The following is a 16,938-nucleotide window of genomic DNA, read 5'->3' on the forward strand; positions in this document are numbered from 1 at the left end:
CCTTCTCCTCAGGGCTGCTCTCAATCCATTCTCCACCCAGCCTGTATCTGTGCTTGGGATTGCCCCAACCCATGTGCAGGACCTTGCACTTGGCCTTGTTGAACTTCATGAGGTTCGCACGGGCCCACCTCTCAAGCCTGTCCAGGTCCCTCTGGATGGCATCCCTTCCCTACAGCATGTCGACCGCACCACCCACCTTGGTGTCATCAGCAAACTTGCTGATGGCGATGTAAATGATGTTACTCAAACTGGCTGGCTTTCATAAAAACTGTAGTTCATTTGGTCAAATTACCAACACATTTCTTTTCACAGCTTCTTTCGAGCCAGCTCCAATTATAACTTCAAAATAGCATCTTTACTGGCAGAAAAAACAAACCTTCAGACAAGACATGTGAAAGCAATCCGTTTCCTTTAGCTCAGTTATCTTATTTAATTTTTATTTTTTTTTTCCCCGCCAGAAAAGCACGTTTGCTAAAGTAGATGTTTCAAACAGGTGCTTCATCTCACTGAACTTTTTGCAACTCATTTGGGTAGGTTAAGATCTAAAAGTTACAGTATAAAAAAAATTAGTTCTTTTTTTCCTGTTTTATCATCCAGTGTTTTCTCTTTTACTTGCTGCTATCAGGCAATATCTAGCAGCAAACTGGAAAGTAAGATTCTGGAACTCCTATTCATTGCTTTATATGAGCTGTTTGGACATGTCCTGAAATAAACAAGTTAAACTAAAAAGCCAAGCAAAACCTCTACAAGAAAGGCTACAGAAAGATACCTGCCTACATATCATAAAGGGAGGAAATATTAAAATTGGATAGTCCTCTACTCTTTTTGATGTGGAATTTTTAACCGAACACGCTGCTGATCAGTCCAGCTGTTATACTTAGCTCTGTAGTATCTGTTGTAACATCACTTTCATTATAAGTATTGAACGCTTTTCATCTTCAAAGCTAACACCGATGATTTTCATAATGCACTTGGGAAAATACTCTTTGGGACAGAGATTGTCACTTATGAGTGACTAATGGCTAAATTCACGTTTGCCCAGTACCTGGAATAAGGGGGCCTTGTGCTGTGAGTTGGACTTCTGTGTGCTGTCAGGCGGAGGAAACTGCACGAGGTGGTCATGAACACAGAAGGAATAAAAACTGTGCTTAGACCTTTGTGGCTCAGTAGTTTCATACCTGAACTGTGGTCAGTCTCTTGAGAACTACCTACTAGTTTCTTCTGTCTGTAACTGAAGAGAGAATTTTTGAGCGTATTCTGATCATCCGCCCGCATCTGACTACATCATGCTCTTTCAAAATGCATCTGAAAACTCCAGAATGCCGTTCTTGCAGGCCTGCTGGTATTGCCTAAAGGCCTGGTATTGCCTGGAGCCAGCGATTAAAGAGTATTTATCAGTCTTTGAATTCATGACACCGAGTACAGTGTTTAGTCAGAAATAAGAAAAGGTTACACACCGTTAAGAATTCAAATGATATAAAATTTTGTATCTTTAAAATAGTTTTCATTAAAAAGGAGGGAAATTACATTTTTAAAGCTGTGCAACATGGTAGTGAAAAATCGTGTTGATATTCAATTATTTCTTCTGTACAGTACCCAAACAGAACATCTTCTAGAAAAGAACTCCAGAATTCCTGTAAGTATGCCAAAACTTATCCCAGGATATGAAATGAGTGATTTGGAAACTGGAGCATTATTTTTGTGTCAGAGAAATATTTAGTTGACTGATGTAAGGAGACACTTGGTTTATCATGGATTAAAAATATGTGATCCTCTCATTCTTCTCTTTTTAGTTTTGAGAAAGGCTGTTTTATGTCCGCCTTGGTGCTGTGAATACTGAGTTTCTTATTCTTTCTCATCATTTAGCACACATCTGATTCAAGTTAAAAGATGCAGTCTTCAAGTTTTATTTTTTTAATTGACAAATTGATTAATTTGAAAATATTCGGATAATCCAGTGTAAATTGTCCTATTATTGCTATGGTTTTTGGTGACCCGATGATGCTACCTGAGCTCGCAGCTTATTTTCTCAGAAGGGAAAAGCCCAGATCCCCAGCTTTAATAAGCTAGTTTAGTTCACATCTGCCTGGATTTCCCTTTGGATGCACTGAAGTAATTTGTAAGCATTTAATATAGTTACTGCTTGAGAGTTGGTTTGTTCACAGTTTTTAGCATGTAAAGTGTGTGGACTGTGTGACGTTTGGAGCTGGCAAGGTTTTACAGTGGTTTTACTGCAATGAGGAAGGAATCGAAGAGCATTTTCCAGGAAGGGTTTAAAGGGCCTTGTCTTGTGCTTAGCGTGCTGGACTGAAGCTGATGGTGTCTGTAGAAACACAAGGGACACATACAAAAGAGGGGTCGTAACGACACTGAAAAAATCAAGTTTAAATACAAACTGAGCAGAAACTTTATTTCTTTTTTAATACTAGTATATGATGTGGCTGCTGCAGTAAAAGGTGACAAACTTTATGACTAGGTCTTTCCCAGTGCTCTCTGGAGTAAGACGTAAAACATGGAGGTTTAAACAGCGTGTGAAAAAAAATTCCAAACAAACAGGTAGCTGTGACTTCAGCATTGAGTTTTGTTTCCAGTATGGTAGCCAGGGCCTAAATTCTACAGCAGAAGTTTTTGCCTTGTGACGCAAAATATATTAAAGTTCACACTTTTCTCATGACCTAAAACAACTTATCATGACTTTGGGCCAGAATAGTCTATAGTACTTAGCTGTATGATAAGTGCTAGTATAGACAATTACTCACTTGGCCTTTTTTAAGACTTGATGATGAAGCAACTTCATTTAAACCTACTTTTCGCAAAGCTAAATTGCTTACTTTAATACTCATCACCCTCATTTTCCATATTTCCTTCTTCTTTTCTCCATCCAACTGTTGAAGCTATTGGAAAAGAGATCAAATACCTCAAGAGCAGACGTTTTTATATCATCTATGTTATTTCCTTTTTATAAGAACCCTACTTAAAAATCTTTTTTGGCAGGAATAATAGAGAGGGGAAGCATCTGATAGCAACCGAACTGCAGGCCTACAAAAATTTTCTATCCATAACAAATGTTAAGTAAGGCAGTTGCAACATTAACTACACATCTGTGCTGCTGGTCTGTCCCATAAAGTATCTTTGGCATTTCAGTTTGTAGGTTTATATGCTAAATATAATTTTAAAAATTATGTCTTAATTAGGAATTTCAATTAAGGATAATCAGGCATCTTCTAAAAATAATTATTTCTGATTGCATTAAGATTTATATCACAAAAATTCTCAAGTCATACGTGTATGAACTATATTGACTAAGACTAAAATGATGGAAGTTTTACAGCCTCTTGACAACATTTCAGTGCGCGTAAAGTAAGAGCTTCATCTGTTAATGAAGCTGTAAAAACGCGCCTAGATAATGCCATAGCAAAATGGTCTCCAGTGTGACGATGAGGATTCTTGAAATGTCCTGAACTGACTTTATAAAATTTCTTAAAAGCAAATTGAAAATAACTGGTGTCGGTTACATTATTTTCTGGGAAAGCTGTTAAAAAATAAATTGTGAGGTAATACTGATGAACTGTGTAAAATGCTTTTAAAACTGTAATATTTGGCCCAGTGTAGTGAAGAATCATTCAGCTAGCCACAGGGCACATGCACCATTCTGTCTTGGCTTTGTCACTGAGCTTGGGCAAGTATCTTTGATTAGGGACACATAAACAAGTTACTTCAGGGCAAACTGCTGTGTGAACTTGAAATACGTCAGCTTCTCGGCAGTATTGCTAAACAGACATTCTTACCGCAGGACAAGAAGATAATCCACCTCATATTTACCTCTTGAGGTAAAGTAAGAATTTATCCCCTTTTGAAATAATTACTTTTTAGGATAAGGATGTGCATGTATCTATTTCTCATGGAATAACTGGAGCTCTTCAAGTTTATAGCCTTGCTTGCCCTGCAGAAAATTCTTTGTGTATTCCTATCCTCTGCACCTTTCTTTGTGTGCATAAATTAGAAATAATGGTTTCATTTACCTCTTGAGGTAAGGTAAGAATTTATCCCCTTTTGAAATAATTACTTTTTAGGATAAGGATGTGCATGTATCTATTTCTCATGGAATAACTGGAGCTCTTCAAGTTTATAGCCTTGCTTGCCCTGCAGAAAATTCTTTGTGTATTCCTATCCTCTGCACCTTTCTTTGTGTGCATAAATTAGAAATAATGGTTTTAGTAGTTCTGTTAGAGTAGTGTAAGATCTCCAGATAAAAGTGGAATAGGTGTAATAATTCCTTTTTTACATATAAGATATAAATGATATGACAATGGATTGGGAATCAGAACAGCATACTATGTTGGCTTGTTTCTAGTCTTGGTTTGTTATAACTAAAGCTGCGGGAATAGCTTTTTTTTGTCTGGTTCAGCGGTTGAATGGAAAGATTAGAAATTAAAAGTACCTTGTTTCCAGTTTGCTAAAATTAAAGGCCCTTACATTTTTTTCCCATAAATTGCTATGCTAATTAACTTCTGAAGGTAATTTAAAAAAAAATAATTTCAGTAGCACTTCTAAAAATATTTTTTCCCTTATGTAATTTCCTCAAATGAATGCAGATTCTTCAATAATTCAGTGAACCTAACTTTATGTTATTTCATTCTATTCTATTTCATTTCATTTGTGAGTGTGCACCCTGCATGAGAAAAAAATGTTTTGGATGAAAAATTTCACCCCAAAAATGGTCGCACTTCAGCTTATATGATAAAGTTAAGCCATTTCAATAATCAGCAACCACTGAAATGATCGTGATTCTGCCCTTGCCCTTTTCCTTGTACAAGGTGTTTGTTTGTATGCTTAGTTCAGGGAATTCAGCTGAAAGCAGGGGGTTTTGCAGGGTCATTTTTCGGGTTTAGCTCCCTGCACTATCTTGCTGTAGTATAAGTAAGAGTCATATCCCATACAAGAGAAATGGCCAGAGTGCAGCTGGCGTGAAGGTGAAGCTTAGTTCTTTTGGCTGAAACTAGGTGTTCAGTTGACATGGAACTGCACCTTCAGGTTCTCCATTTGAGAGAAAAAATGCATTATTTAAAATCTGAGATTCCTTTTATGAAGCATATTTGTAGACTAAATACTTTTTGCACATTCTAACCCAAGCATAGACACTATTTACAAATAAGAGACTACAGATGTAAACTATGACCTAAGCGTTTGGGGTTCTAATTCTGTATGAAAGCTCAGTATTAATGGCTTTGTATATAATTTGGTGCCTGGTTCTCCAACTGCTAAAATGCCAGGCTGGCTTGCAAAATTCTATACGCAGAACATGATGGTGCAGGCAATTAGTATAGCTACGTACATCCAACTAGCTAGCTCTTTCTGTGTCTTTACTGATACCTGCTTTATTTATCTTCTCAGAGAGCCTTTGTTGGTTTGGTGCTGCCATTTGGTTGCATTGCTAGAGAAAATGTTAATGAAAGATACTAGAAGTCATCCCCATTTATATCAAGGGGAAAGAACGGCTAGAATTCATTGCTCTTCAGTGTCACTAGCCTTGAACCTGGCATAGCTCTACAGCCTTTAGGTCTGAGTGTTAATAAGAGTAAGACCAGTCGCATGTCTGATCCATGGAAACGAGTATGTCTTTTGAGCACAAATTCCACGCCTGGCACTTTCAAATTTTGCTGCTACATTAAAATAGCCTTCTGCACTGAGTACACATTTTGCATGTATGTAAATGCATGATAAAACATGAAGTAAAATAACTTGGTAATGTTTGGATACCGCTGAAATTTATGGGCTGCATAGTCCCACCAGAAGCATGTTACCTTTTCCTCCCTAGGTGGAATAATGCGTTTAAGCTTCTAGCTAGTAATTTTTAATCCTTTCAGAGTCTCCATAGTAAGGGAGGAAAACATGTTTTCAGTGGGGAAGAGCTGTTAACCAGCTCAGATTTCATGTTACACCTGACCACTGATTGCTTGGCAAAAGGGGCATGCATAACATGTCTTAACCTGCTAGGCCTTCTCGGCTTTCTCCCTCTTCCCTACATTTTCCAGGGAGAAGAGGGTCATGTACCTCAGGAGACCAGTGGAAGAGCCTGGTCAGTATTCTGCACTGATCTTAATTGGTTATTTTTCAGAAAAGAGAGAAGCCACAAAGCAGAACATCAGTCAGTGGAAACTTCTAAGACAGTGCTAAAAGCATAAATCTTCCTTGATTGCCTGGCTTGCTTTTAAAGAAATGTAAATTTTCACTGGTGTAGACTGATGCAGCTTACCCAGGGATCTTACAGAAAACCTAGTTCCTGAAGTTTCTTTTCTCTCCCAATTTTTTCATCCACGTCCTGTGTACGAAGTAGATTTAGTAATATCCTTCAAGAGCATTATGGACAAACAGTGGCTTCATTGTTTGTGCTCATTCTAGTGTGGTAGCAAAAGAACAGTTTCAGCTGTGCAGGCAAAAGTGAGTTTTGCAATCCAAAGCCTGAGGACGTAACTAATTACCCCTGGAGGGTAGGGCTTGCTTGGGTAGCACGAGTAAACTGTGCTGCTGAAAGAAAAGGGAAAAAAAAAAAAGGGCTACTTCTCTTTCTTTCTCCCTCCCATCCCCAGTGGCTGCCACCCAATATGATCTGACCCCTTCCTCAGTGACAAAAGGTGCCATCCAGGTTCTGCAGGAATCAAGTACAAGTGAAGTGGGACACAGTCCCTTCCAAGGCCTGTTTTGTTGTCAGCAGTCTGCTGTCTTAGGCAGAAGATATCGTTCCTTCACTGACAGCAATTCCTAGCAAGAGGATTATATGTACGTTGTAAATGGTGAGGAGCTGGCAAACCTATGGCAGAAAAACAAGTTGGCAGGGAGAGGTTTTGCTTGAGCCTGCCACGGCAAGGCTGCTTCGAATTCTCAAGGCAGGGAGGGGGAGAACAAGCAGTTCCTTAATAATACAGTCTTACAGCAGTGATTCCACACCAAGCTGGAAACTGTTTTCACAATATAAAGGGTTTGAGGTGATTTTTGTGAAAACAGACGTATGAATGCCATCATTTCATCTAAATGCTTCACCAAATGCAAAAAATTTTGAAATCTTAAATTTAAGGCAGTGTTGGGTTTATTTGTCAGTGTGATTTTTAAATTAGGATCCCACTGTTTTTTAACTCCATTGTGCATGTGACCAGCTGTATTTCTTCCTGTAATCAGCTCTGTGATTTGGTTCAAGTGGCACCTGGATCCAGCAATTAAGTCTTCATACCATGCCCCTGGGCATACGATACATGTGTAGAGAGAAAACAGGAGGAAGAAGTGAAAAGAATGTCCTGCAGAGCGAGCTTGAAAATATGTTGAAAAGGAACTCTGGAAGGAGCTCGTGAAAAGCGTAAGACAAGCATGCTAACTGAGAAAGTGCAATGGCTCTGCTGACAGAAGAGCCTGCATAGAGTAGGGCTCCTCCTGGGATGGCCTGGTGCGTGCCGTCAGGTATTCTTTCTTACAGCTAGGCTTCAGGGTGAGTTTATGTGAGGGCCGGCTAAGCTGCACACAAAGCCTGGAAAAGAATTTGAGGTATGGTAATTTTTTAAAATATGTTTTGACTTCATTGCGGTTGATGTTTTTGCTCTCATCTTTTGATTTTGTGTATGATTAAGCATCTAAATGCTTGCTGTCTTTGTGGGTTTTTCTGTTCCATTTTAAGTTCATTTTATGATTGTTTGGGTTTGGTTTCTATTTGGACCAAATGAAAATTAATAATTATATGCTTGTAAACAACTTGTTTAAGATTTAAAACCAGAAAAGGAGGGTTTTTCGTTTGGTATCTATGTATCCAGTTCCTTTAAGAAACCTTATTTTCATACTATAAATTCTAATCTGGAAGCTTTTAATATGGTAAAGTTGTCTGCCCAGAAGTGAACCTACCTATGCAGAAGCACAATTTGGCAGAATCAGTCTTTTCCAATTATTTTTAAAAGGTGTATCTTTGTAGAAGTGTGAAACTGTGGTAATTTCTGTTAAATTTTAAAGAAAAATGTGTAGTTTGTTTGTCTGTTTTAACCCAGTCTTATTATATTTGTTCCCGTCTACATTTTCAAATCTTCATTGCTACGACTGAAAGAGTAAAGGCAGCAGAAATCATGCCCAAATCAGGTTGTCTTTCTAGGCAATGTGCTGGTTTTGGCTGGGGTTGAGTTAATTTTCTTCCTAGTAGCCAGTATGGGGCTGTGTTTTGGATTTGTGCTGGAAACAGTGTTGATAACACAGGGATGTTTTCGTTACTGCTGAGCAGTGCTGACACACAGCCAAGGCCTTTTCTGCCTCTCACCCCACCCCACCAGCGAGCAGGCTGGGGGGCACAAGAAGCTGGGAGGGGACACAGCCGGGACAGCTGACCCCAACTGACCCAAGGGACGTCCCACACCATATGGCGTCATGCTCAGCATAGAAAGCTGGGGGAAGGAGAAGGAAGGGGGGGACACTCAGAGCGATGGCATTTGTCTTCCCAAGTCACCGTTTGTTTTGCTTTGCTTGTGTGCGTGGCTTTTGCTTTCCCTATTAAACTGTCTTTATCTCAACCCACGAGTTTTCTCACTTTTACCCTTCCGATTCTCTCCCCCATCCCACCGGGGGGGAGTGAGCGAGCGGCTGGGTGGGGCTTAGTTGCTGGCTGGGGTTAAACCACAACAGTCCTCTAATAATTAAATCTACTGGGTCTTCTTAAAGTGGCTGGCTGCAACTAAACCCTATTGTCAGATTAGAATTATTCAAACTGATCTCAAATAGAGGTCATTCTGTTTAGCTGGACTTTCTTATGAGTAAGATGAAAGGCTATTTAAAATTTATAGGATTATGTTTCTATATTGCAAGGGATATTTTTAATATTACCTACTAAATATTAAAGAACAGGAATGACATTTTTTAGTTTTAATCAAATCTCAAGTTTTTTTATATTTGGCACCTCTGAAGAGAAGTCTCATGGAAGTGACTGTTTTGGAATTATTACTGTTTTTCTGGGAGACTGAAAAATTGTCATTTGCATGGTTCATGCACACCAAGATTGCTTCCTCTCTGTAAGCATGCCACAAGGTGAACCTGCTCCCTGATCTTATGAAAGGGGCAGTACCTGGGATCAAGATGATGATTCAGTGGTACTAGAAAACAGGTTAGCTACTAGAGTTTTAGGACTAAATAAGGAAAAACTGAAAGTTTAACCTAGGAATTGGAGGATGAATCTTTTGAATTTCAGAAATAGTTGTGCTTTTTTGTACCTAGAGATGTGGCATAAGCCCATGACTGCATCAGGTTGCAGAATTCATGCTTCAGGTGTCTTTGCATGTATTGTCTTGAAAAATGCAAGCTTTTCTCCTAGTAAGATTGTGCAGTTGAGTTACTACTGACCATTACGCTTCCTTATTATATTTTGCAGATTGGGAGTCTTAAATTTGGTACCCTTATGTAGGACCATTACGTCCTTATTATATTTTGCAGATTGGGAGTCTTAAATTTGGTACCCTTATGTAGTCTTCCTATATATAAATATTGTAAATATTTAAATTTATAATATTTTAAAATACGGTCTGTTAGGGTTTAAAGTTAAGCTATTTCTCTTTTTTTTTTTTTTTTTTAAACCGTATAGTGTCTTGAACTGTTTGTTGTGAGAGGGACTGCGACTTGAAATGCAGAATTCGGATGTTTACTTGATGGAAATGAAAATTGAATTTACTTCAACTGCATTAAACGAGTTGCCCATATTCTACTTAGCTGCTTGTTGACTAGGGAACGTTTATGAAATCTAATGATAGTTCCCTCAGAGGTTTTTTATTTGGAGGCTTTTATATGAAGATGACCCAATAATGCCATGTAACTTATATTGGAAGAACTCCCTAAGGCCTTGGTTTATTTTGGTGAAGGGACAGTTCTTAGTACACGGCTAACAGAAGCAAAATAGAAAAAATACATGTCATATCTCAATATTTCAAAATAATTATGCGTGGAGCTAGGTTTCTGAGACCATCTTTAGGCAACTAAATAAGTGGCCTGGTGTTCAAATATTCTGAACGCTGTAGGCACCACACAGAAGTGTAATCCTTTAAAAATAACTTCTGGGAATATTTTTTGAGTTTACACAGAATCTTAGAATAATTTAGGTTGGAGGGGACCTCTGGAGATCATCTGGTCCAAGCCCCTGCTCAAAGCTGTTTGGAAGTTACATTCGACTTCAGATTTAGCTTAGGTACCTCGGGGCCTTGTCCCGTCACGTAGTCTTAGCAAAACTGTTTTTATTTTGACATATCTTGACACTTACATGAGCTTCCTGAGTACTTGTTTTGTAGGCAGCTGCATATAGCAATTGCTGAGATCAAAAAGGGATTTAAAAGATTACCATAATACTCTGGAAACTGGATATTGCTTAGGGATCTGTTGGTTTAAGGAATGTCACAAGCTGTTCATTATAGGCTGACCTCTAAAAGTTGTTTTTCTTCAGAATATAAAGCAAGTGCTATTAATTGTTTTGCAAATGAGAATAGCACCTTATGGAGACTTAATATCCACAGGTTAATTTTTTTTTTAATTTTGTGCTGATTGTTTTTCAGAACTTGGCTTTCCTGCTTTTTGCATGCTCAATGATGCTAGTACATTCTCAGCATTTTAAGCTAATGATATCTATAGAATTTCACATTTTTTGTTTCCTTCTGCTTTACAGTCAAGAGATTTGGATTAGAAAGACTGTCAACCTGACTGCAAAGGAAGGGATTTCACTCAGAAACGTTCAGAGAAATCCTGAGACAGTAACATAATTTCTTATTTGTTTCCTTTGTGGACAGCTTCACTGTTTGGGGGGGTGGGGAGGAGGAGAGCACTTTTATGGTATGCTGTCAGAGAATTAAATTGCAGCCTCTACTGTTCATAGGCATCGGAAGTAATTATTAGGTTTGAAAGAAATATGCTTATTTGTTAAGTGTTTGAAAATGTCTCAAATAAAATTGAGATATCAGCCAGCAAGAGATTATTGTTCTAGTCAACATAGCGATGGCATTTCAGTTTATTTTACAAACTCCTCAGATTATTGTCTGAGGAAGGCTTATCTTCATAATTTTTTAATTTGATTTTACTGTAAAACAAAACTGGCATTTTAGATTGTTTTGTGCACTGCTATTGGCAGGATTATGAACCTGGTTATCAACCTTATCTTAAGTGGAAATATTTTTAGAAGAAATGTGTATCAATCTTCTTCCTTCCCTTTCTGTCTGTAACTGTTTGATTCTATCCTCTGATAAATGTGGAATTTTTCCTTCTGTGTATTTTTTCCTTGAGTCATGTCTTCTGGCTTGTTCCATAAGATTTCTTTACTCGACTGGTGGTCTAGTTTCTCAGAGTTCTCATCTGTCTGTATCTGTTCTTCTTAAAATAAAATTCTCACTGTGAAAAATTTTCTATTTGAAGTGGGATGGCAGCATTCCTTTTTAATGTCTGTTCTCTCTGTCCCAACACGGCTTGCCTCTGGCTGGAGTTCTTGCATGTCTCCAAGGATATTACTAATCCACTTTGGAAGAGAATGGAAATTCAATTTTACAAAGGTTTTAAGTCTTTTAAACTAATTTTAAACTCCAAAATAAGTCCACCCCTTCCAAATTTAAATTCTTTTTTTGAAAGAAAATATTTTTGTTTTTCACTTTTATAGGAAAAAAACTACAAATAAAAATCCATATCAAGATTAACAATGAAGTTCTTAATTATTTTTGAATGAAACAAGATTTTTTTGCATAGTATTGGAATTAGTAGTAAGATTATTTTTTCCCCACTTGGAAAAGAGAGATGAGAGAAGTCAGTAACATTTTGTCTAGTACTTTAAATTTAGCAAAATTACAGCAAGTACTAAAGAATTAATCCACATGGGTTATTTAACCTCGGTCTAGTTACCTCTTTTCTTCGTTTATACTTGCAATATACTGGATAATATACTTGCAATGTTATTCTACTTCCTTCCAACCCAGTCTAAGCCTAATTTATTGCACCTTTTTTCAAAGCATACAATTTTTGATATGTGTTCCAGTATAACTAAAATTTCTAGCTTTTTTCTATTTGGTTGAGAAACACTCTTCTTTTTTTTCTGGCTATGAAAGCCTTGTAGATTGGATCTTAACCCTGAAGGAAAATATTCCAGACACTTCCTCCCAGGTATGCCTGTCACTGGGTCATCTGCTTTATCTTAGAAATAAATGCTTTGGAAGATAAAAATGCATCAAAATTATTTTTCAGTTGTGAAACTACAGTGATCTGTATTGGCTAATGATCTGTTTCCAAATGTGTTGTATGAATCTGCCCTTTCCCTTTCAATCTTAGAATATTAAACTCGCTTTATTTTGGGGCAATTGATGCATATTCTTCTTATTTAAATGCACACATGTATCAGTGCATTGACAAGTATTTCTTTTTCATAATATCAGTACTTGATTTTTCCAAAAGAATGTTCTCTCTTCACCTTGAAGTAGAGATAGAGATCTCTTTATTTACAATAACTTCCTATTTATTGGTCTTAATTACTTTTTGAAATTATTCCCATGAATCACTGGGGTCTAGATTTTTTGCAAAGACTAGCCCAGCAGACTCTGCACAGAGAGCAGAAGTGTTCAGACTGTGCTTTCTTATTCCTTCCACTGAACAGGCAAGTCAGGGGGAGAGGGAGTATTACATGCACAAGTTCTGGGGTTTTCTTCCCTATAGTAACTATAGAGGGATTCCCATAATTTGTTATGATGCTGGAGTGAATCATATTTCCATTATCTCCTCTACACAAATGAGAAGGAAGTAGAGACTGAACTGCTGAAAATAGAGCACTGAAATCCTCACCCTGCTGGAGTCAATATCTAAAGTTCATCCTGATTTCAGTATGGCAAGGATTTCGCCTTGTCTTAAGGGAACACCTTGCGTGTTACATACTGGTACGTGTTCTGAGATAGTCTGTCTTCGTAGCTGAGCCTGGATGTGTTGACTGTCCCTAATTAATCTAGGAAATTTAAGCAGCTGAGCTTAAAAGTTAGCCTTGAATGTGTATACTGTATACTTATAATATCTCTTGTAATACATTCAGAGATTTGCCAAGAGTGGTGCTGTCTAAAATTGTTTGAAGAATATATTCTCCTCTTAAGACCATGGACTTTCTTTTTTAATTATTTTTTGACAAAATGGAAAATATTGCACATATTCATCCATAATGTAAACCTTTATCTCTTACCATTTCATTATCAGCTCTCAAGGGGAGTGACATAAGATTGCAATCCCTCTAAAGAGAATGACCAGCATGTGGGATAAAGAAAAATAACTGTTGCTTATCTTTTAGGAGAGAAAAACTACTTTTCTCTTTGTGAGACTTGGAGGGACATCTTGGAGGGACATGATAAATAGTAATAGTTCTGTCCTTTAGCCTTGAGTGGCAGAAGGTGATGGTGAAAATGGAGTATGGTTGTAGTAATAACGGAACTTCTTTTTGGCGCAAGAAGTAAGGAGGGCTTTGAGTAACATGCATGATTTTTCAGAAGAAACATACAGAATTTTTTAGACAAATTTTTCTTCATCCTTATCTTCTTTTCCATATGTATTCCAGAGAAAGTCTAGGAAAATGTCAAGTGTATAGGTGGAAAGAAGTTAAAGTTGTATTTAATCTCTGGATGTAACTATATAATTTACCATTTTACTTCACTGTCATCGTTTTAGGTGTTGGTCCTTTGAGAGTGGACTGTAAATATTAAGGATTTCACTTTCACAGGGATGAAAAAGAAATGCAATGGTTTTCAGATAAGGACATTCACTAGGTAATATAAAGGCAGCCCAGGAACACAATGGAAATATCATATTTATGATGTGTCTTGCTGAGTTGGTGGTGAGCCCTGTGGTTTCAGTCACTTGTTCCCTGATGCATGTTGACATACTTTACTCTTGTAACCTTGGTATGTGGGGAAGGAATACATTTCTTGTTGAACCGCTCACAATTTTAATGTTACTTTTAATTTATTTAAACGAGTCCTAATTATTCTCTTTAGTAGTGACAGTAACTTTTTTCTCCGCTCACAATTAATGTTACTTTTAATTTATTTAAACGAGTCCTAATTATTCTCTTTAGTAGTGACAGTATAATTTTTCTATGTAGTATTAATTTATTGAAACAAGCTATAATACACATATAGCAGTAATAGAGCTACATCACTTCCTTAATATTCACTTGTTTATATTCTGTTTTAAATTGTAAGAGTTCAGGAGATTATTACCTCGTACCAAGGTAAACGGGCAGTATGTAATGTTCGGTTCATGCTCTGGACTGGGAGTCAGGAGATTTGGGTCCTATTCTGGACTGTACCACTGCATTTGTATAAATTTGGTTCAATCTTTTGCCTCCCTCAATTTTTGTGCCATTTGGCTGTACTGTTTGCCGTTTGAACCATGGTTCGGAAGCATAGCTAATACCTTACTTACCTGGTGTTACTTGCTGAGGTGTGGTGAGAAGCTGAAGCAACTGCAGTAGGACAAGAGCTGTAGAAGACAAGGTATGGGAGCTGACATTGATGCAGTAGGAATTCCTCTGTGAAGTTTCAAAGCTGCCCATCAGCGCTGCTGCACCCCAGTAAGACACAACCCCTTAGGAAACGAAGCACCAGTATTTCTACTGATAATAGCAACCGCTATTTAACATGTAGTTTTGCAATGTATGTGCATAGACTTACTTCAGTTTTTAAGGAGGAGATTAACTTCCATCTCTTTAGAAAAAAGCTTAAGAACGTATTTTATCACGTTAGCATGGTTCCAAGCAAGGTACAGCCAAGGTACATGCAGGTTGTTAACTGAGGAGATGTTCATTTGATCTCAGAAGACTGAGACTTATCTTCCATCCAGTCCTTTCAACTGAATCAAGAACTTTCAGTAGGAGATAAAGGTCTGAACACTAGATATCTGCTGGTTATATAGATGGCTGAAGCTTATGTTAGCAAATTTCAGCCCAAGACAGTGTAGAAAATGTGGCAAAGAACTGACGCTATTTGTTTTGCTATCTTAGTGTGGAAAATAGTCTAAAATCTTTGGTTAAAAAAAAAGACATTATAAAGACAGTAATAGTGTTATTTCTTCCACTCTTGAATGTGTTATATTCTATAGTACAAGAAGCAGTATTTCATAACAGTGTGAAATTGTATCATGCAAGTGTCATCAAATGCAATAATTAAACCTCAGCAAAGTAGTTTAAACATGCTGTTACTGGTGTGACTAGTTAGTGCTGTGAAATGATGGGGAAGAGAGTCTGATTAGGGAGCCCGTAGGCAACTAGGGATAAAAGACCAATGTCAGCAGCACCTTAACTAGCCGAGAAAAGTCTTTGTGCCTAACATGCTGCTGCTTGTGCTTTAATAACTAGTTGTCACCTGATACTTTTCCTTTTGACAACCAAGTGTGTATAAAGGTGATAAAAATGTGAACTGTGACCAACATACTTCAGCCACAATTTGGGAGGTTTCTTCCTCATGTTTTAAGAGACTGTTTATACAATGGTAGCTAGATCACGTGAGTTACAGAGGAATAGTATGGACCCCTTGTGCAAGAATGTTGTTTTTATAAGAAATGGTTTGTCACGCATTCCCCTCTTGTAGTGAGTATCCAAAACCAGTGAGTATCCAAAAACAGTTATTCTAGAAAGCCAGGCAACCAACTCAAAAGATCAAAAACCCAAAGAGGACAGAGCCCAGCTTTGTCAGAATGTGTCTTATCTTAAAATCGGTGGCAACACAAATCTATATGAAGAGAGTATGTGTGAATGCTGGGCCATGAGTGTGGACTTTTGATACAGGAGACAGGCAAAGGTAATATTGGAACACTTGAAGATTCAAATTTATACTGGATATCAGGGACTCTGCTTTAAGAATTTCTCAACCATCAGTCCTAGATACGAAGGACTGAACTCTACTCTTTAAAGACTTAATTTTATTTTTATTGTACGCAATGTTCCAGAATGACCCTTTAAATCAAGTTTTCAATTGTTATTAATTTGGCTAGAGAGTGGGAAAATAAAAACAAACACCCCCAAAACAAAAAAAATCTCAAAATTAAGTGGCTGCTGGGTAGAGGATGATAAACTGAAAAATGATTGCTTCTAAATTGGCAAGGGAATTTGTATGTTATGCCAGGTATTCGTATCTTCTCTCATGAGATGAGTTAAGAGATACAGGAGCAGGCAAAGGTAATGTTTGAACACTTGAAGATTCAAATTTATACTGGATATCAGGGACTCTGCTTTAAGAATTTCTCAACCATCAGTCCTAGATACGAAGGACTGAACTCTACTCTTTAAAGACTTAATTTTATTTTTATTGTACGCAATGTTCCAGAATGACCCTTTAAATCAAGTTTTCAATTGTTATTAATTTGGCTAGAGAGTGGGAAAATAAAAACAAACACCCCCAAAACAAAAAAAATCTCAAAATTAAGTGGCTGCTGGGTAGAGGATGATAAACTGAAAAATGATTGCTTCTAAATTGGCAAGGGAATTTGTATGTTATGCCAGGTATTCGTATCTTCTCTCATGAGATGAGTTAAGATTAGGAGAGTAGAAGACTAGAGAGCCCTTAGGACGGACTGGAATATGGAGAGCAAGGCAGCTGGGAATTTCAGAGCATTTCTGTTCCAGGTGGAAGGTGTTGTCTCTAAAATGCAAGTGAAGACTCACTGATGAGGGAGGCAGCAAACATCTAGCAGAGCATAGCACTCCAAATGTGCAAAATCAGAAAACGAGTTCAAGGTGACCACTGGGAAACTCCTCTAGGCCTCTGCAGAATTGCTGTTTTCTTTTGTGAGAAGGTGCTGTCATCTGTTTTGTGACACTAGGAGAAAATACTTTCTGCATGTAACACTTGTACAAATTAGATTTGTAATGTGTGAATGTATCGGTGCTGTTTGTTTGGAAAATACCTGGGCCAATCGAGTTCTCACTGG

Source organism: Aptenodytes forsteri, unplaced genomic scaffold (genome assembly GCF_000699145.1).
Source record: "Aptenodytes forsteri isolate BGI_AS27 unplaced genomic scaffold, ASM69914v1 Scaffold47, whole genome shotgun sequence".
NCBI classification, from domain to species: Eukaryota; Metazoa; Chordata; class Aves; order Sphenisciformes; family Spheniscidae; genus Aptenodytes; species Aptenodytes forsteri.